Genomic DNA, 20,694 nt, shown 5'->3' with positions numbered 1-20,694 from the left:
GCTGTCGGTGTGCGCTGAGTGGTGTTTGGCTGGCAGTGTGCGTGGAGGGGTACTTGGCTATCTATGCACGCAGTGGTGCTTGGCTGGCGGTGTGTGTGGAGTGGCGCTTGGCTGGTGGTGTGTGTGGAGTGGTCATTTGCTGTCTGTGCACTCTACGCAGTCCATCTTTTTCTGTATTTGCTGTGTCAGATATGTGGGCGTGTGAAAGTGATGGGCCCTTGAATGGCGCTGGCGGTGTAAATGTTTTGTATGTGTCACACGTACAAAAGGTATATGAATGTCCTTACTGCCCCTGTGTGATGGGGGTACTGTTAGGAGCAAAAGACTGACTGGCACCAAAGGGGTCTGGCAGTAAAAAAAATTCAAAAAATTAACCAGTGTCTTGATGTTAAACCTCATCTAATCCCAATTGGTCTAAGCCCTATTTGGTGGCCCATCTTGCCGAATTTAAATTTGGGGGGCAAGTTTGTGTGTTGTTTTTTGAATTGTTATATTGTTTGTGAAATGTGGTAGTTATTTTTTTTTCTTCTCTATTTTTGTCTTGTTTCAGGCTTTTGCTGTTTGGATTGTTGTAGGTTGCGTGTCTGTTTGCAGCTTGTGTAGTTGCTTGTGCTTGGTAAGTGAATGTATTTTGTACTACTTTCCCTTGATGTTTGTCTTATTGAAAAAGGTTGTACTTCTACCAGTTTGTGTGGCTCTGTTTTTTTTTGTTTTCAGTATTAGTGCTTGATGTGCACTTTGTTTTCTAATCTGTCATTTCTTTTTTTCTTTCTAGTGGGATATCATTTCTTTTTGCTGTGTCTCAACAGAGTAGGTGCTGGTGAGTGTAGCTATATTTGGCTAGAGTGAAATTGTTTTGGATTGTATTTATCTGTTTGTGAAAGCCTTACCTTGTTTACTTCTTACTTTGCACAGTGTAGGTTGTTGTTCACTTGTGTGTGCAGTCTTCTTGCTTTTGAAGGATAATGGCTAGTCGCAGGATTACTGCTCAGCAGGTTCTTGGTTTGCTTTTTGAGTCTTCCTCTGACCATGGTTCAGAGTCTGAGTCCGATTTGGACTCCCAGGTGGGGGCAGAAGATTCAGGCAGTGAGTTTTCTCTTCGCATGGTATCATCATCGGAAGATGAATCTTCTTCTAGTGCTGATGAAGGGCCTATGTTAGAGGAGGACATTGTGATGCCGGTAGTTGGCCAAGAGGCATCTGTGCTGCTGCCTAGGGCCGCAAGGTTTCCTTTCTTTTTACGTCGGCAAGAGGTAAGTGGGCTGGAGCCTGCGCCCAAAAGGCTTCACATTGCTGTGGTGCGCAAAGAGGCATCTGGTGCTTTTCGTCTTCCTGCTGGTGTAGTGCAGCAAAAGGCATCTGTGGCTGTTAGGCTTCCCGGTGGTGTAGTGCAGCAAGTAGCATCTCAGGCTGCTGGGCTTCCCGTTGGTGTAGTGCATGAAGAGCCCTCTGGGGATGCTATGTCTTCTGTTGGTGTTGTGCAGCCTGAAGTGTCTGTGGCAGTTAGGCTTCCCATTGGTGTAGAGGGGCAAGAGGCATCTGGGTCTGCTTGGTTTCCCGGTGGTGTAGTGCAGCAAGAAGCATCTCAGGCTGCTGGGCTTCCCGTTGTTGTAGTGCAGGAAGAGCCCTCTGGGGATGCTATGTCTTCTGTTGATGTTGTGCAGCCAGAAGTATCTGTGGCTGTTAGGCCTCCCGTTGGTGAACAGCAGCAAGATGTTTCGGTGCTGCTGGCTGGGGCGGCTGCTCCCCCCGTTGATATGGATGGCCTCTGGGTTCCCCCTGGCATGGTGCAGCCGGCATTGCCAGAGTTCACTGGTGTTCCTGGGTGTAGAGTGAATACTGAGAATTTTCTGCCAATAAATTTTTTGGAGTTGTTTTTTGACAATGTGTTTTTGCAAGAGATTGTTGATCAAACCAATTTGTATGCCGAACAATATTTGAGGGCCAACAGTGCAAGCCTTAAGCCCCATTCTTGAGCAATCCGGTGGACTCCCACAAATGTTGAAGAGTTGAAAAAGTTTTTGGGATTAACTTTTTTGATGGGCTTGCTAAGGAAGCCATCAATTACTTCATATTGGTCCACTAGTCCCTTGATGGCAACAGCTATATTTCCAGCAATCATAAGTCGTGATCGGTATACGCTTCTTCTTCGGATGTTGCATTTTGTTGATAATAGTTTAGCGTTGTCACGCGATCACCCTGGTTGTGACCGTTTGTTTAAAATTCGACCTGTCCTGGATCACTTTGTTGATCGTTTTTCTGAGATCTTTGTCCCTGGTAAAGAAATTGCAGTGGATGAGTCTTTGCTGTTGTTCAAGGGCCGCTTGGTTTTTAGGCAATACATTCCTAGTAAGAGGGCACGCTATGGAATCAAACTGTATATGCTGTGTGACAGTGAGACTGGATATGTCTACAATTTCAAGGGTGTACACTGGTAAGGAGTCCAGCATTAACCCTCCTGGTTGTCCTTCTACTTTTGGAGTGACTGAGAAAATTGTGTGGGAACTAGGTAGAGGATTATTTTACAAAGGCCATCACTTATATGTAGATAACTTCTACACTGGTGTGCGGTTGTTCAAGGAGTTGGGCAAAGTGGGCACTGTTGCTTGTGGCACAATGCGCAGTAACCGTAAAGGTTTCCCAAAGGAACTTGTTTGCAAAAGGCTTGTGCGGGGACAGTCTATTGGTTTGCGATGTGGGGAGCTTCTAGCTGTGAAGTTTTCAGACAAGAGAGATGTGTACATGCTGACTACTATCCACAATGAAAGAACAGAACCTGTGCCTGTTTGGGGTCAGGGTGCTGAAGTGCGCAAACCTGTGTGCATTTTAGATTACAATAAGTTCATGGGAGGTGTTGACAGAGTAGATCAGAGGTTGGAACCTTATGCTGTTCTTCGAAAGGCTTATGTTTGGTACAAGAAGTTGGCTATCCATCTGTTCCACTTGGCAATTTTTAATGCTTTTGTTGTGTATCAGAAGTCTTGTCCTCAGAATAAGATGCCTTTTGTTAAGTTTCAGGAGTCTATAATAGGCAGGCTTGTACTTTTGGAGCAGGCAAGTGTTCCTAGATTTGGAGTGGTGGAGGAAGTGGCTAGATTGAAAGATCGCCACTTTCCTGAATCTATTCCTTCCACTCCCGCAAGAGACTTTCCGACTAGAAGATGCAGAGTCTGTTGGCGAAGAGGCGTGCGGAAGGAGTCTCGTTTATACTGTCCTGACTGTCCTTCTAAGCCTGCATTGTGTCTGTCAGCTTGTTTTAAATTGTACCACACGCAAAAGAAGTTTTGGGAGTTTTAATGAGCTCTAAATTGAATTGCCTGGTCTGCATCTGTAAGAAATTTTTAGTTTGTTTCAAGGATTGGCATTAGTGCAAAGTGTTTAGTTTTAAGAATTTGTGTTAGCTGTTTTGTAGGTATTTCCATTTGTTTAGTGTTTTTTTCAAAAAAAGAATTCTCAATGTGTTTATGGTGTGTGCCGGCTGGTGCTTGGCTGGCGGTGTGTATGGAGTTGCGCTTTGCTGGTGGTGTGCATGGAGTGGTACTTGGCTGTTGGTGCACGGAGTGGTGCTTGGCTGGCGGTGTGTGTGGAGTGGCTCTTGGTTGGTGGTGTTCGTGGAGTGGTACTTGGCTGTCTGTGCATGGAGTGGTGCTTGGCTGGTGGTGTGTGTGGAGTGGTGCTTGGCTGGTGGTGTGCTTGGAGTGGTGCTTGGCTGTCTGTGCATGGAGTTGGGTTTGGCTGGTGGAGTGTGTGGATTGGTGTATGGCTGGTGGTGTGTGTGGAGTGGTACTTGGCTGGATGGTGTGCGTGGAGTGGTGCTTAGCTGTTTGCATGGAGTGGTGCTTGGCTGGCGGTGTGTGTGGAGTGGCTCTTGGTTGGTGGTGTTCGTGGAGTGGTACTTGGCTGTCTGTGCATGGAGTGGTGTTTGGCTGGTGGTGTGTGTGGAGTGGTGCTTGGCTGGTGGTGTGCGTGGAGTGGTGCTTGGCTGTCTGTGCATGGAGTTGGGTTTGGCTGGTGGAGTGTGTGGTTTGGTGTATGGCTGGTGGTGTGTGTGGAGTGGTACTTGGCTGGATGGTTGCGTGGAGTGGTGCTTAGCTGTTTGCATGGAGTGGTGCTTGGCTGGCGGTGTGTGTGGAGTGGCGCTTGGCTGGTGGTGTGTGTGGAGTGGTACTTGGCTGGTGGTGTGTGTGGAGTGGATCTTGGCTGTCTGTGCACGGAGTTGTGCTTGGCTGTCGTTGTGTGCTGAGTGGGGTTTGGCTGGCGGTGTGCATGGTCTGGTGCTTGGATGGTGGTGTGGGTGGACTGGCGCTTGGCTGGCAGTGTGTGAGTAGTTACTTTCTGTTGGTCACTACACACACTGCTAGTTGAGTGACACTCCACGCAGTCCATCATTTTGTGTAGTTGCAGTGTCAGAAATGTGGGCGTGTGAAAGTGATGGGCCCTTGAATGGCGCTGTCTGCTGGTGTGAGTGTTGAAATGTGATGGGTCCGCGGCTGGCGGTGCGACTGTTTTGTATGTGTCACACGTACGAAAGGTGTATGAATGGCCTGTAAAGAGGTTGGTGCCTTGACGTGGCTTTACAGCTCACGAGCTGTGAGTCAGTGGTTCAGTTTATCATACTTTCAATTATACGCAGTGTATTTCATTTTTTTGAAATTACTTGCGAATACAATTGTATGTACTGAATCATCACTCACCCTCGTGCCAAATCCAACCAGAATGTGTGTGTGCTTGCGGATTAGATGGCTGTGCAGTAATGTTTGTCTTTTATCTCTTTCTGAAGTAGGGTGTACCTTGTCTCTTATTGTGATTGTTGTAGTGTGTTGCTGTTCTTTCTGGATGGTGTCAATGGTCTGGTTTGTATCTGGTATGAAAGGCGCGTGAATGGCCTGTAAAATGGTTGGTGCCTTGTCGTGGCTTTACAGCTCACGAGTTGCGAGTCACTGGTTCGGTTTTTATGCATTTATTTATTGACAGTGCATTTCATTTTTTGAAATATCTTGTTAATAAAATTTTATGTACTGAACCATCACTCGCCCTCATACCAAATCCAACCTGTATGTGTGTGTCTTTCAGGAATAGTTAGCCGTGCCTTGAATGTTTGACTTTTGAGTAACTCTGTTACGGTGAACATTATAGCTATAAATAACTTACTAAATTTAGTTATTATTGTTAAACCATGGAAGTATATGGTCATATCTTTCTGGTGAATTCTATTGTGGATTTTTATCCAGAATCTCCTGCAAACTTGAAATTGTCTGTCACAATTTCCTTGAATCACACGCTCTCAAATTGAAAACTTAATTCTCCACTGTACGATTTGGACCGTTTCCTGTTGCTGCCACTATGCCTACCCACGCAAGTGAGGTACCATTTTTATCGGGAGACCTGGGGGAACGCTGGGTGGGAGGAAATTTGTGTGAGCCCAGTGATGCCACGCTGTCCCATGCAAAAAAGTGTGAAAAAAACGATTTTTTTTTTAGCTAAAATTGAGGTTTGCAAGGGATTCTGGGTAAAGGAACGTTGGAGGATCCACGCAAGCCATACCTCCTTGGAAGCCCCCGGGTGTCTACTTTTCAGAAATGTATGGGTTTGGTAGGTTTCCCTAGATGGCCGTCTAGCACGGGGCCAAAAACCCAGGTAACCCCTCTTGCAAAAGCTGGTTGTATTGAATGTCAATACCGCCTGCTTTTGCAAGAGGGGTTACCTGGGTTTTTGGCCCTGTGCTAGACGGCCATCTAGGGAAACCTACCAAACCCATACATTTCTGAAAAGTAGACACCCGGGGGCTTCCAAGGAGGTATGGCTTGCGTGGATCCTCCAACGTTCCTTTACCCAGAATCCCTTGCAAACCTCAATTTTTGCTGGAAAAATCAGTTTTTTCACACTTTTTATGCGTGGGAAAGCGTGGCGTCACTGGGCTCACACAAATTTCCTCCCACCCAGCGTTCCCCCAGGTCTCCCGATAAAAATGGTACCTCACTTGCGTGGGTAGGCATAGTGGCTGCAACAGGAAACTGTCCAAATCGTACGGTGGAGAAATTACAATAACCAATAGCAACATTACCTTCTTTTTTGGGGGGTAGGATTGAGTTTTTGGACCGGGGCTCGGCGGGCATCTTTGGAAACTACCAAACCCAAACAGTTCTGAAAACTAGACACCCGGGGGAGTCCAGGGAGGTATGGCATGCGTGGGTCCCCCAATGTTTTCCTACCCAGAAATCCCTGCAAACCACAAATTTAGGTTAAAAAAACAGTTTTCCATACATTTTTGCGTGGGATCGCCGTGTCGGCACAAATGTCCTACCACCCTGCGTTCCCCTTGTTCTCCCGAGTAAAATGATACCTCACTTGTGTGGGTGGGCCAAAGGCCTGTGACTAAGGCAGGGTGGCTTAATTTGTTACACTGAAATACTACTTTTTTCAACATTCGTTTTTGGCCTGTTCTGCTTTGGGGCACCCACACAAGTGAGGTATCCTTTTACTCGGGAGAACAAGGGGAGCGCTGGGTGGTAGGACATTTTTGCCGGCACGGTGATTCCACGCAAAAAAGTTTGAAAAAGTGATTATTTTACCTAATTTTAAGGTTTGCAAGGTGTTCTGGGTAGGAAAACGTTCGGGGACCCACGCATGCCATACCTCCCTGGACTCCCCCGGGGGTCTACTTTTCAGAACTGTTTGGGTTTTGTACTTTCCAAAGAATACCACTGAGCCCCGGGCCAAAAACTCAGGTGCCCCCCCCCCCAAAATCAAGGTTGTTTTGCAATTTGGTATTGTAAATTCACCACCGTACAATTTGAACCATTTCCTTTCGCAGCCACTATGCCTACCCACGCAAGTGAGGTACCATTTTTATCGGGAGACCTGGGGGAACGCTGGGTGGGTGGAAATTTCTAGATCCACGCAGATTCCGGAACTTTCCACCACAGAAATGTGAGGAAAATGCGTTTTTTTTTCCAATTTCTTAGCTTTGCAAGGGATTCTGGGTAAGAGAACCTGGGGGTAGGCAGTCGAGTGACCCCATCCTGAATTCCCCTGGGTGTCTACTTTTCCAAAATATATAGGTTTGCTAGGTTTCCCTAGGTGCCGGCAGAGCTAGGGTTCAAAAACAAAAGGTAGTCTCTTTGCCCCAAAAGTGCACAATTTCACTGAAAAATTGAGTTGTGACCACGTTGCGTTTTGCACTGTTTCCTGTCGCAGCCACTATGCCTACCCACGCAAATGAGATACCATTTTTCTCGGGAGACCTGGGGGAACGCTGGGTGGGTGGAAATTTGTTGATCCACGCAGATTCCGGAACTTTCCACCACAGAAATGTGAGGAAAATGCTTTTTTTTTTCCAATTTCTTAGCTTTGCAAGGGATTCTGGGTAGGAGAACCTGGGGGTAGGCAGTCGAGTGACCCCATCCTGAATTCCCCTGGGTGTCTACTTTTCAAAAATATATAGGTTTGCTAGGTTTCCCTAGGTGCCGGCAGAGCTAGGGTTCAAAAACAAAAGGTAGTCTCTTTGCCCCAAAAGTGCACAATTTCACTGAAAAATTGAGTTGTGACCACGTTGCGTTTTGCACTGTTTCCTGTCGCAGCCACTATGCCTACCCACGCAAATGAGATACCATTTTTCTCGGGAGACCTGGGGGAACGTTGGGTGGGTGGAAATTTGTTGATCCACGCAGATTCTGGAACTTTCCACCACAGAAATGTGAGGAAAATGCATTTTTTTTTCCAATTTCTTAGGTTTGCAAGGGATTCTGGGTAAGAGAACCTGGGGGTAGGCAGTCGAATGACCCCATCCTGAATTCCCCTAGGTGTCTACTTTTCAAAAATATATAGGTTTGCTAGGTTTCCCTAGGTGCCGGCAGAGCTAGGGTTCAAAAACAAAAGGTAGTCTCTTTGCCCCAAAAGTGCACAATTTCACTGAAAAATTGAGTTGTGACCACGTTGCATTTTGCACTGTTTCCTGTCACAGCCACTATGCCTACCCACGCAAATGAGATACCATTTTTCTTGGGAGACCTGGGGGAACGCTGGGTGGGTGGAAATTTGTTGATCCACGCAGATTCCGGAACTTTCCACCACAGAAATGTGAGGAAAATGTGGTTTTTTTTCCAATTTCTTAGCTTTGCTAGGGATTCTGGGTAAGAGAATCTGGGGGTAGGCAGTCGAGTGACCCCATCCTGAATTCCCCTGGGTGTCTACTTTTAAAAAATATATTGGTTTGCTAGGTTTCCCTAGGTGCCGGCAGAGCTAGGGTTCAAAAACAAAAGGTAGTCTCTTTGCCCCAAAAGTGCACAGTTTCACTGAAAAATTGAGTTGTGACCACGTTGCGTTTTGCACTGTTTCCTGTCGCAGCCACTATGCCTACCCACGCAAATGAGATACCATTTTTCTCGGGAGACCTGGGGGAATGCTGGGTGGGTGGAAATTTGTTGATCCACGCAGATTCCGGAACTTTCCACCACAGAAATGTGAGGAAAATGTGTTTTTTTTGTCAAATTCTTAGCTTTGCAAGGGATTCTGGGTAACAAAACCTGAGGGTAGGCAGGCGAGTCACCCCATCCTGTATTTCCCTGGGTGTCTACTTTTCAAAAATGTATAGGTTTGCTGGGTTTCCCTAGGTGCTGGCAGAGCAAGGCTCAAAAACAAAAGGTAGTCTCTTTGTCCAAAAAGCGCAAGATTTCACCGTGAAATTGAGGTGCAACGACGTTGCGTTTTGCGCTGTTTCATGTCACAGCCACTATGCCTAACAACGCAAGTGACGTACCATTTTTTTCGGGGGACATGGGGGAACGCTGGGTAGGTAGAAATTTGTTGATCCACGCAGATTCCAGAACTTTCCACCACAAAAATGTGTTTTTTTGTCATATTTTTAGCTTTGCAAGGGATTCTGGGTAATAAAACCTGGGGGTAGGCAGACGAGTCACCCCATCCTGAATTCCCCTGGGTGTCTAGTTTTCAAAAATGTATAGGTTTGCTAGGTTTCCCTAGGTGCTGGCAGAGCTAGGACTCAAAAACAAAAGGTAGTCTCTTTGTCCAAAAAGCACAAGATTGCACTGGGAAATTGAGGTGCAACCACGTTGCGTTTTGCGCTGTTTCGTGTTGCAGCCACTATGCCTACCCACGCAAGTGAGGTACCATTTTTCTCGGGAGACCTGGGGGAACGCTGGGTGAGTAGAAATTTGTTGATCCACGCAGATTCCAAAACTTTCCACCACAGAAATGTGAGGAAAATGTGTTTTTTTTGTCAAATTCTTAGCTTTGCAAGGGATTCTGGGTAAGAGAACCTGAGGGTAGGCAGAAGAGTCACCCCAGCCTGAATTCCCCTGGGTGTCTACTTTTCAAAAATGTATAGGTTTGCTAGGTTTCCTTAGGTGCTGGCAGAGCTAGGGCGCAAAAACAAAAGGTAGTCTTTTTGTCCAAAAAGTGCAAGATTTTACTGGGAAATTGAGGTGCGACCATGTTGTTTTTTGCGCTGTTTCATGTCGCAGCCATTATGCCTACCCACGCAAGTGAGGTACCATTTTTTTCGGGAGACCTGGGGGAACGCTGGGTGGGTGGAAATTTCTAGATCCACGCAGATTCCAGAACTTTCCACCACTGAAATGTGAGGAAATTGTGTTTATTTTGTCAAAATCCTAGCTTTGCAAGGTATTCTGGGTAACAAAACCTGGGGGTAGGCAGACGATTCACCCCATCCTAAATTCCCCTGGGTGTCTACTTTTCAAAAATGTATAGGTTTGCTAGGTTTCCCTAGGTGCTAGCAGAGCTAGGGCTCAAAAACAAAAGGTAGTCTCTTTGTCCAAAGAGCGCAAGATTTCACTGGGAAATTGAGGTGCGACCACGTTGCGTTTTGCGCTGTTTTGTGTTGCAGCCACTATGCCTACCCACGCAAGTGAGGTACCATTGTTTTCGGGAGACCTGGGGGAACACTGGGTGGGTGGAAATTTGTTGATCCAAGAAGATTCCAGAACTTTCCTCCACAGAAATGTGAGGAAAATGTGTTTTTTTGTCAAATTCTTAGGTTTGCAAGGGATTCTGGGTAACAAGACCTGGTGGTAGGCAGTCAAGTCACCCCATCCTGAATTCCCCTGGGTGTCTACTTTTCAAAAATGTATAGGTTTGCTAGGTTTCCCTAGGTGCCGGCAGAGCTAGGGTGCAAAAACTAAAGGTAGGCACTTTGCTAAAAAAGGGTCAATTTGTAACTGCAAAATTTAGGTGTCACCACTTTGCATTTTGCGCCGTTTCCTGTCGCAGGCACAAGGCCGACCCACACAAGTAAGGTACCGTTTTTATCGGGAGACTTGGGGTAATTCAGATTTGTAAATCAACTGTTATTACCAATTGAGCTTTTGCGCATTTCTCCCTTTCAATGAAAGACATTGTGTAAAAAAAAAATAATTTTGAAAAATGACCAATAATTCTCATGCTGGTATGAGTATTCCCAATTTTGAAAATTAGCAATAATATACTGTTTCTGAACTCTATATTTTGTACCCAATTCAGAAATACATAGGTGTCTTTCATACAGATTTTTCCATGTATACATTTTCCAAGACAAAGTGCTCTATACCCAGTAAATGAAAAAATACCATTGCAAGTTGCTGCTCAGTTTTTGGATCTGGGTTCGTCGGGTTCTTGGTGAAACTACAAGTCCTATATATCCCCACAACTAGGAAGGTCTAACGGATGTAACGGTATATTGCTTCCCAAGAGCTGTCAAAACTAGAAAAAGTTATAGGTGAAAACGTTGAGACAAAAGGCTGTTTTTTTCAACAAATTTTCAATTATTCCAATATTTATTTGTTAGTTTCTATAAAGAAACCTTCATGGATTTAGACAAATGACCCCTTTCTGAATTCAGAATTTTGTCTACTTTTTGAAAATGTACAGCTTTCTAGGATCCATTATTGCTTTCAAACTCATTTCTACCATTAACTGGAAGGAGGTGGAAAGCTCTAAAAATAGCAAAAATAGGCTATGTCCCAGAAAAATGACAAAACTGTGTGAAAAATGTCGGTTCTCTGACAAAAGACTGTCATTTCCTAAAAGCTGAGAAAATGGAGATTTCAGCCCCACAAACCCTTTTTTGATAACATTTTCAGGGAAAAACCCAGAGGCTTTCATTTGCAGCCCGTTTTTCCCATTTTTCTGAAAAAAACAAAAACATCACTATATTTTGGTTAATTTCTGGGACCCCTCCAAGGTAATCCCCAAACCCTGGGCGCCTTTAGAATCCACATGATGTTGGAAGAAAAGGACGCAAATTTGGCGTGGATACCTTATGTGGTCAAAAAGTTACAAGGGCCTAAGCGCGCACTACCCCAAATCGCCAAAAAAGGGCTTAGCACAGGAGGGGAAAAAGCCTAGCAGCGAAGGGGTTAAAAAATGCATAATGAAAAACTGCTAGAGATCCAAAGACATGGAGTACATTTGTTATGAAATCATAGTGCCTAGAATCAAGCCTTTCTGATGAGAACTATAAGGCAAGCTGGAGTGAGGATCCATTAAAAATCACATTTTAATCAGCTAGAGACTCAGAACGACACAGAATAGATTCTATGAAAATATAGAGAACTTGAAACAAGCATTCCTGAAGAGAATAATTCATGCAGGTTAAACAATTTAGAGAGACCCAGAAAGCGAGGGGCCAGGATTACTCTTGACTGCAATGCTAGTAATGCACATGTTAAGTTAGGAGGAACAACGTTATTGCTTAGCAATTGCAATAATGGTTTAAAATAGGGGCAACGCAGAGGAGAGAGAAAAAGATAATTTTAAAGTGCCAGAAACAATTAGAGCTTCAGCCAAAGATGCTTAGATAGAGTGCTGAAGGAGACCACACAGGCGTCAGTGACCCAAGGGGTCACTGCAGGGAGGTAGTCTGTTGAATGGACTGACGAGCAGATCTTTATAATCTTTCAATGATGAACCATTGACCACAAATGACGACATTATCAGGTGTCTTTGACCTATAGGACATGACACATTTTGGTCACGTCTGGAAAATATTTAAGAAAACAGAAGTGCCACCCACGCTACAAAAGTTTTCTCAAAAGGTCACAGGATGTTTGACCATGAATCATAATGAAATTGCACATCTATTGACCAGGATTTGCGTCACTTAAGGGAAACTTTTATAAGAAAGAGGAACGTTTAGGAAGATATTGTTTGCATGTCTTAGTTACACTAAAGCTAGCAACAGATACAATAATATGAAAGATGGCAGATGGCAAGTGGCCCCAACCATCAGGTATTGTGTGATGTCTCTTTTAGCTCGGGAAGTTCCCTGTTCTTGCGGTATTGCTATTCTTGCGGTATCTACGTGGGTGTAAGAGAAGAGGTGCAGATCGAGGAAGTGGGGGCTCTGGGGGAGCTTAGCCTCACTGAGAAGATTTGTATGAGAGAGACACTTTGGGACCTATTCATAGAAAAAGAACGGCTGGGACAATTGGGACAATTTAACAGATTCCTTTTATACTAGCTGGTGGGGGCTTATCTGGATCTCATGCCTCAAGGGTGGGCAGAATTGGCCTGGGTTAAAAAATAGACTCTGCTTCACTATGGTTACCCCAACTTTTTGCTGCTGTTTCACTGTTTCTCGACTTTAGTCTGGATGGGGCCCTGCTAACCATCTAAATTAATTGCATGTACATTAGGTACACTCAGATTGGTTACTGGGTTACCCTTGTGAGTCCCTAATATGGTACCTTAGGTACTAAGGGCATAGGTACTACCAGGGACTGAAGCATGTGTTATGCCACCCCTGGGTAGTCCAAAATGGCACCACAGGTCTGCTACTACAGCCTGGGTAAGGTGGTGCCTGCAATCCATATAAGTCACTCCTATGTCGGACATATCAATCCTGAATGCAGAGTGCTTGCTTTTGTTTGAGAGGGTGCCCATGCATTAGCTGGGCCCTCTGCAGCTTTCGGAGCATATTCTCTGAGGCTGTTCTGTGATGCAGCCAGACCACATACTATTATGTATATTATAACCACTCGGTAAATGCTAACTTTGGAATGGCTGCATGGAAACATGTTGTAATTGATAATCCTACCCCCCACCAATCCTTGCGACAGGGGTATAATTCTACCCTTCTAGAGGTAGAAACATGTACACACTAACCTAACCAGTAATAGTGTAAAAGAACCCTAGCATCACAAAATGGATGCTGCAGCCACGGGCATGGGTCTGACCTCCTGCTGCTGGATATAACTCTGGCAGGGGAGGCCTGGACAATAGGTTTCCTGTCACAGGGAGGTGTAACCACCTCCCAGACAGGCTTTAGTGTATTGGGGCTGGGTGGGTGCATTCAGCGAATGCTTTTCAGACAATGCTGGGGGCACACTTGGTGTCCCTGTGCATACCCCAGTTGAAACAGGTTGCAGGGGCGCTCAGCCCCTGTTCTGGTGCGTAAGTGTACAAAGGGAAAGGGGTGTAGCCACCCCCTACCTGGATCTTCCATAGGTGGGTCCCCAGAGTATGTCCAACCCCTTTCTTTAGTAATAGTATGGGAGCCCAGTCCTTAGGACTTTAGATTATACCTGGACAAAACTCTGCAACATATATCCTGGAACTTCAACATTCTACACAAGTAGAAGACAGAAGAATCTCCCTTGGGTCAAAGAGTGACTCCCCGTTCAAACAGACACCAAAGAAGCATCTTGCTGGTTTGTATTTTCGAAGCTCCCGTCGGACTCCGAAGTATTTGTGACTCAGGACATGGACTTCCAGACTTCTCAGTGGCCGACACAAGATCCCAGCAAAGCTGAGACCTGCGGCCCTCACGAGTTAAGTGGGACTGGAACTCCTCAACACTGTGCACATTTGCTAGTGCATCTACTTCCCAACCTTTCCCGAAGTTGTGCTTTGGGCTACTTGCAGTACAAACCCCAAGCATTATCTGCACCAAAGGTTGTGGGCCTACACTCCACAAGTGTTCCGTGAGCCTGCTTCTAGCATTTCTGCTTGATGCCCCTTTGCGATCCCTGCTCCGTCAACTGGTAGGAGCCACAAAGGTAACTCGTCCTTTTCTTGGTCTTCCCTCATTGCTACAGATATGCCCTGACTCCCCACCAAGGGGTGAGTCCATCAGACCTTGCTCGTCTGCACCGAAGCCAATCTTTGCTTTCTGCGTGGGTTGCTGTTGCTAATACTTGTTGGGTCCAATCCGGAAACTGATACCGCAGTACTCGACATCCTTCAATGGACAGCTTGAACCCAGTGCCTGGTCCTCGTCAACGCCTCCTTGTCCTCGTGGCTGAAGAGTCAAGCTTCACCTTCTTCACCTGAAATCACCCGACATCGGTGGACATCCACTTATCGCCTTCCTGGTCACTGGCAAGTGACCCAGACTCTGTCCCCCCTGCTTTCGGGTTCTTCATATCTCCGATCCAACTGGACACTTTCCACTTGGTCGCCAGCAGCACTTTGCAGCAGCTCGCCATTGAAATCGACGACGAAACCCGAAACGAAAAGACACCTATGGACCTGCCTTCCCTGGATGAGGTAACTAGAGTACTCCGGTGCTCCCGTGGGTATTGACTATAGAACTGCCTAGTTCTAAAGGGGCTTGCTCCAAGTCCTCTTCTAAGTGTCCTTAGTCTTTACATTTCCAACAGCGACTTTCCCAATAGAAGTTAATGGTGATTTGCGGCTGTGTTTAGACACTGCACGCGTCCCCCGTGGGTCCCCTGTGTCACTACCTTGTGTGGTTCCTGGTGGCCCCAGCGGTTCTAAAGGATGTAGGCCTCATATCTATGTCAGTCATGGTTCTTATACCACTTTTTTAATATATGGTTTGGTACGCCCCTAGGGCTCAACGTATATTGTGCTAATTTACTGTGTGTTAATTAAGTTTACTGAATGTACTTTTGCCTCAAGCCTCATAAAGACACTAGCGGGATGTGTTTAGAATAAATACATAGATTTTATATATATACCTGGTGTGGTTCTCCTTTCATAATGGCTGGTTTACATTCTTCCAAGACTTAGCCCAAAGACAGCTACCACTAGGATAACTTGCTATAAAGGTTGTCTTAAACCTACCATCAATAAGGGTCGTTTGGACTGGTGTAAGGTGCCCACTAGAATAGTGGACATCATATGCCAGGCCAACTTCTCACATCCACTATACACATAAATGCTTTGTGTATTAACCTGACTCCACCCAAAATCTATGAGAACCAATTTTGTAATGCACTCAGAGAAAGGTCAAGAGGATGAAATATCAAATGCTACTAAAAGGTGATTGTCAGCTGAGTGTTAAGGAGGGGATATTACAGTCACACAAATAATATGTTTTACTCAACTTTGTACTTTTGTTTTGTTCTCGCTCATTTTCATTTGGGTGCCTGCCCCCAACAGCGGACCACAGGAATTTCCTTCAAACCTCCCTATCTCAAACTTTCTTTTGCTCGCTGCACATTTAGACTCAGGATATTTTGAGGCTGAGATGATGTATCATGAATAATGCCATCCATTCCTGCAAAAACCTCCGAACATTCACTGGTTGGTGGCTATGTCATTTTATATCTTCTCGTCAGGCAGTTACACACTGAAGGATCTGTGAATATGGAAGATTAGTTTAGACCTGATTGTAAAGGACGTACTCCCTTCTATGCCTGTGTAAAACTAGATAAGCCTTAATAGAAGACGGAAGTCCTTTAAGCCGTAAACAGCAAAGCCCCACATACAACTGCTTTTTATGAAGAGTACACAGGCCAGGAAATTGGCCTACTGAACAGCTTATTTAACTCATTCCCAGGTGACACGGGAGTCACGCATACCTTGAACGAGACTTAGATCATGCTTATATCTAGACCTGGGAGTGATACAGTGGAATGTAAGTTGTGCAGAGACTCTTTGCATTGCCAGACCCTGGTAGAAAGACCCTTCACAGGAACAGAAACTCCAGAACCATGACCACCATAGGCCAGCAAGACAGACAGGACCCAAAAGTGACACACACAATGACACTGCAGTGAAAGATGCAGGACGCCCGAATACAGCAACACCGCTCGCTGGACAACCAACAGCAAGAGAGCAGAATCCACCCCAGAACCAACTACCGAAGGGAAAGATGGTAACACAACCATCTGGGAAAGGCAGACAACAGAGGGGACCATGGGCCAAAGCCCAGGACTTGGACGTAACACAATACAGTCCAGCAAGACCCGCAAGAATGGAAGGGAGAGCAGACAGGATCCCAGCTTCCCAATCCGACCCGCAGACAAGATGGCCACCAAAAACACCACCCTCAAGGTGAGGAACCTGATGGCCTTTGACCCAGAGGCCCAAAGGGACCCCCCGGAAGGACCAGCAACAGCAATGAAAGAACCCAGGAGGGAGCAAGAAAAATAGCCCCTGAATGCAGCAGGAAACGACCCCAAAGCCGCCCAGGCCAACATAGGATCCTAAACCTACCTAGAGAGGACAGCTGAATCCTGCAAGGCCTCCCACGGAGCCCAAGAGTAAAAAGGGCCAGGCCCAAGGTAAAGCAGACAGAAAGGGAAGCCAACACCCACATGGGGCCACAAAAACAGAGCAAAACTGTTAGAAACACATCCTCGAGAAAAGGACCCCCAATGGCGAAAATAAGACAGAAGAGGAGTCAGGTGTTGAGAGCCCAGAGGCAACGCCACCACCTACAGGGAGCAACCCTGAGACATCAGGTTCAACAATACAAAAGCCAGGCCCAAGGATAAAGATAACACAGAACCCCCACAGGAAACTGAGGGCCCCACAAAGGGAAGGGAAGATCCAGGAATGCATAGCCCACCAGCCCTTTCCAGGCCAATCATGCACAGAATATAAGCAAACAAAGCAAAACGGTGGAAAAGTGTAAAGCAGATTGTACCATCCAATGGAATGATAGCTCATCCAGCCGCCACACCCCAGAGGAGAGCTTATAAGCAAAGCAAGGGAACAGTGAACTCGAAAGCAAACAGAGCCACCGACGGGAAGCCAAATTGTGCCTGCAACAGATGGGATACTGCCTCCCTCAGGGAGATGCAGTCCACAGGAGGAAGATCCAGCACAAGCAAAAAACTGCTACTCAGGACTCCAACCCCGGCAGAAAAACTGCTCAGAGTGACAACACAATCACCCCTGCCCAGGACAGAACAACCTGTGCAAGGAACCAAAAAGAGTGAACCCAGCAACCCCCCCCCAGGTGAATCAGGCACCCCAACGCCACCTAAAAGTATGTCTGGACTAAAAATAGTATGTCCCTGTAGCCGGGGCATAGGCCAGACAAGCCAAAGGAATAGCCACCATCACCCGGAAGTCAAGAGAGCAACCAGCCTGTAGGCCATCAAACTGACCCTGCACAGACCGGGCATCCAATGTCGCCCCCAGACCCAAAAGCAGGACAATTTCTCAACCACCCAGGAATAGGACACCAGCAACAGAAGACCACAGGAGAGAGTAGACACCACCAACCATCAACCCAGACCTGACCGAATATGTGGAGACACATCCACCAGCAGAAGCGAATACGTGGCACATGGAGCCCCCCCCTCCCCGGGATAAGAAATGGCACACCTAACAGGAACTGAAGAAGACAAGCCCAGGAAAGCACACTGACAGCTACAGTCAACAACTTCAGCACCACAGACGTACTGGGGTGGTTCTGAGGCCAGGATACAATCAATGTTCCCTGCAAAAGGTCTCCCTCCACCCTGCCAGAAAGAACAAGATCCCCATGGCTATGTACAGGGGACCTCTGATGAACACCAAGACCTGGGAAAGGAACCAGGCGGGACAACATGTGGACGAAGCGGAATCCAAGATTTTCCAGGACACTTCCCAAACTCTTGGATGTTAGGAGTCCCCACAGAGAAAAAAGAGGCAGAAAACAGCCGGTCAACAAGTTACGGGAAGACGCGTAACCCTCCCCATTGGAGGACATCGACCAAGGGGGCCAACATCAACATGAAGACCCATGGGGCAGAAGACAAACCAAAGGGGAGCACCCGTAAACAGAAGAGCATGTCCCACTCACAAAAACCGTAGATAACACAGAAACGAAGGGGGTATTTGCACATGGATCTAAGATATAAGGGAGCCAACCCAACCCCCTGAACTAGGAAAGGGCCAAAACCCTGCAAGAGAGAAACCAAATCACCCTCTGGAAAATAGAAACAGGACGAAAGTCCCCAGAAACCAAACTCACCTGAAAAAGGATGGTGGAAACTCCTAGATCACACAGCCAAACCGAAACAGTACAAACGGCCCGCTTGGGAAAAACCTGAATGCCTGCCAACAGTGCCCCCAAATGTGTCAAGGCTCAAGGCAGGGGACTGTGGATCGGAGCTCCCAGAAGGAGGGAAGAAGAAACAACCAGGATCCGACTCGCATAAGAGGCACAGCCCAGGGAGCAGGGACTGAGGCCACCAGGTTGCGAAGACACCAAAGGAAAAGGGAAAGCCCCTCATAGGAGAAGAAGCAGAAGCCAAAGTCCTCTGGGATCAAAGAATTGACCTTGGGAGGACAAACCGGTGCCAACAGTCTCCTGTCTTCAACAGAAAAGAACACCAAATCCTCCAGGGAGGAACCCAATGCAGAAAATAGGGACCAATGCAATGTAGGGACAAATATACCAAACAAACATGCTGATGATACAACAAATCACAGGGCAAGTGACCAGCGAGGGACATGAAAATACAGAAGTGCAGAAAGTGAAACCCATTATGGAGAGAACTAGGGACAAATATGCCTGTGCGGTCTATAGAAGAGCTGACACCCTCCCATTAAATGTTTGTGCAGCGGACCTGAAGAGAGAAGGTAAACGCCCGTCCAAAAATCGAAGAAGGGCAGGAACACAGTACCTGACGTGAGCAGCACACCTAAAGCATTGGATGTGACCACAAAAGGTCGCAGGCCATGTGCCACACATACCAAGCAGTCGAAAAGATACCAATACCGCACAGAGGGTGTCCACTGATCCACAAACAGAAAGAAGGAAGAGATCCCTCAGAAACATGTGGAAAGAAGAAACCCAACCCCCCACTTCCTGGTGCAAGTCAAATGAACAAAATGAACAAAAACAAATCAATTTGGGGAAGTTAATAAAACAGCCGAGGCACGTAGAAGGACCCTGCACAGGTCAGTCCACAATAGGAGACAATTCAAGCATCTACAGCTAGTCACAAGGGACCCCAGGTGAGACCTACCCAATTAAAAAAACAGTAGGCAGGCCAATATGTGAAAACCTGCACTGTGCCAATGTAATGTCCCCATACATACTGTAAATGGAGCAACCTCCAAAAAACGGAGGGAGCCAGACCGCACAATGACAGGCATACAAAGGGGCTACAGAACAGGTGAGCCTGCCAGCATAGGGCTGAAGAATACGTCAGAGACCCAACACTGCCATAGCCCACTAGCATGGGCGTCTGCAGTAATGTTTCTGGGGGGGCAAAATTGTAACTTTTTCACCATCCCCCGATATGATTGAGCACGAGATTTAAATACATTTAAAAAAATCTAATAAGATAAAGAGCTTAAATAAACAAAGAAACCCATAGGGGGAAGAGAAAAATCTTGAGAGGCGCCACAGCAGACGACCTGGAAACTACAATGAAACAGAGGGAAAAATTAAAAATGGCCGCAAATACACTAAAAAATTCTAAATCAGGTTGAAGTGGTTCTAGAGAGATCCACAACATCAAACCTTTCAATGATGATACAGTGGACCATTGTGTCAAATTCAAGAGCTAGTAAGATCAGCCTCGCTAAGCCACATCGTCTAAAACAATATTAATGAAGCAACTCATTAAGTACCAAAGCCATGACTCATTCCATCTATCTACTTGGACAGAACCTCACGTGGAGTGTCCAGAGCATCGGATTTTTCAAGATGGTTGGTAAGTTGTATAGACAATATTTGCTTTGTCTTTTGTTCCAAAGTGGGTAACAGCACCAGAGTTATAAACATCCAAACCATCTTTTGAAGGCAGAGGGCTAACAACACTGGATTTCCAAACTTTGGGGACATGTCCAGCTATGAACAATGCCTTTCATATTATTGGCAATTTCCTAGACACTGGCAGTAGAAGTTCCTTGTAATATTCTCACACAGCACGAGTCATTGGTAAAGCCAAGTTTCCACATGGAAAGAAGAATGCCTACCTCCTCTTTAGAGTCTGTGGAAAAGCAAGAGAGGGAGATATCAGTGCAGAAGTAAAGGCCAGGTGCGGGAAAACTGAAACAAGGAAAGCAGGGGACAGATAAATGGGTAGGTTTTAGGTGTACTCTGCAAGTCATTGAACATGGAAGTGACCGGGCTACATGTCCTCCAATGCACATCTCTTTAGAACAGAGGCCGAGACCAAAAGACAAACAATAGGGATAGAAGAATGGAGTTCATGGGTTTGGTGAGATGGCGTTCTGAGAGACTTGGGACTTGGGAGTTACATTCAGCTAGGCAGGGGGCAAGAAAATGGAGGACGAGCTTGATGCCGTATTTTACGTTATTCAGGGGCCTTGCCCATTCTAGGGAAGAAACCTTGTTTTGAGGTCACTTAATAAAAAGGTGATGTGGTGAGAGTAAAAATGTACTGTAGATGGAACAGGGAAGAAGTGGGAGTTATGAGGTAGCCCCAGCTCTTTTTGGTGTCGTAAAGCAAGGACACAGATGCCCAGGGCTAACAGATACATTTAAGAGAAAAGTAATCTGCTAAAAAGGAAGATTTAGTG

The sequence above is a fragment of the Lissotriton vulgaris genome, chromosome 7 (genome assembly GCF_964263255.1).
Source record: "Lissotriton vulgaris chromosome 7, aLisVul1.2, whole genome shotgun sequence".
Taxonomy (NCBI): domain Eukaryota; kingdom Metazoa; phylum Chordata; class Amphibia; order Caudata; family Salamandridae; genus Lissotriton; species Lissotriton vulgaris.
Note: the sequence above shows the minus strand (reverse complement) of the source record.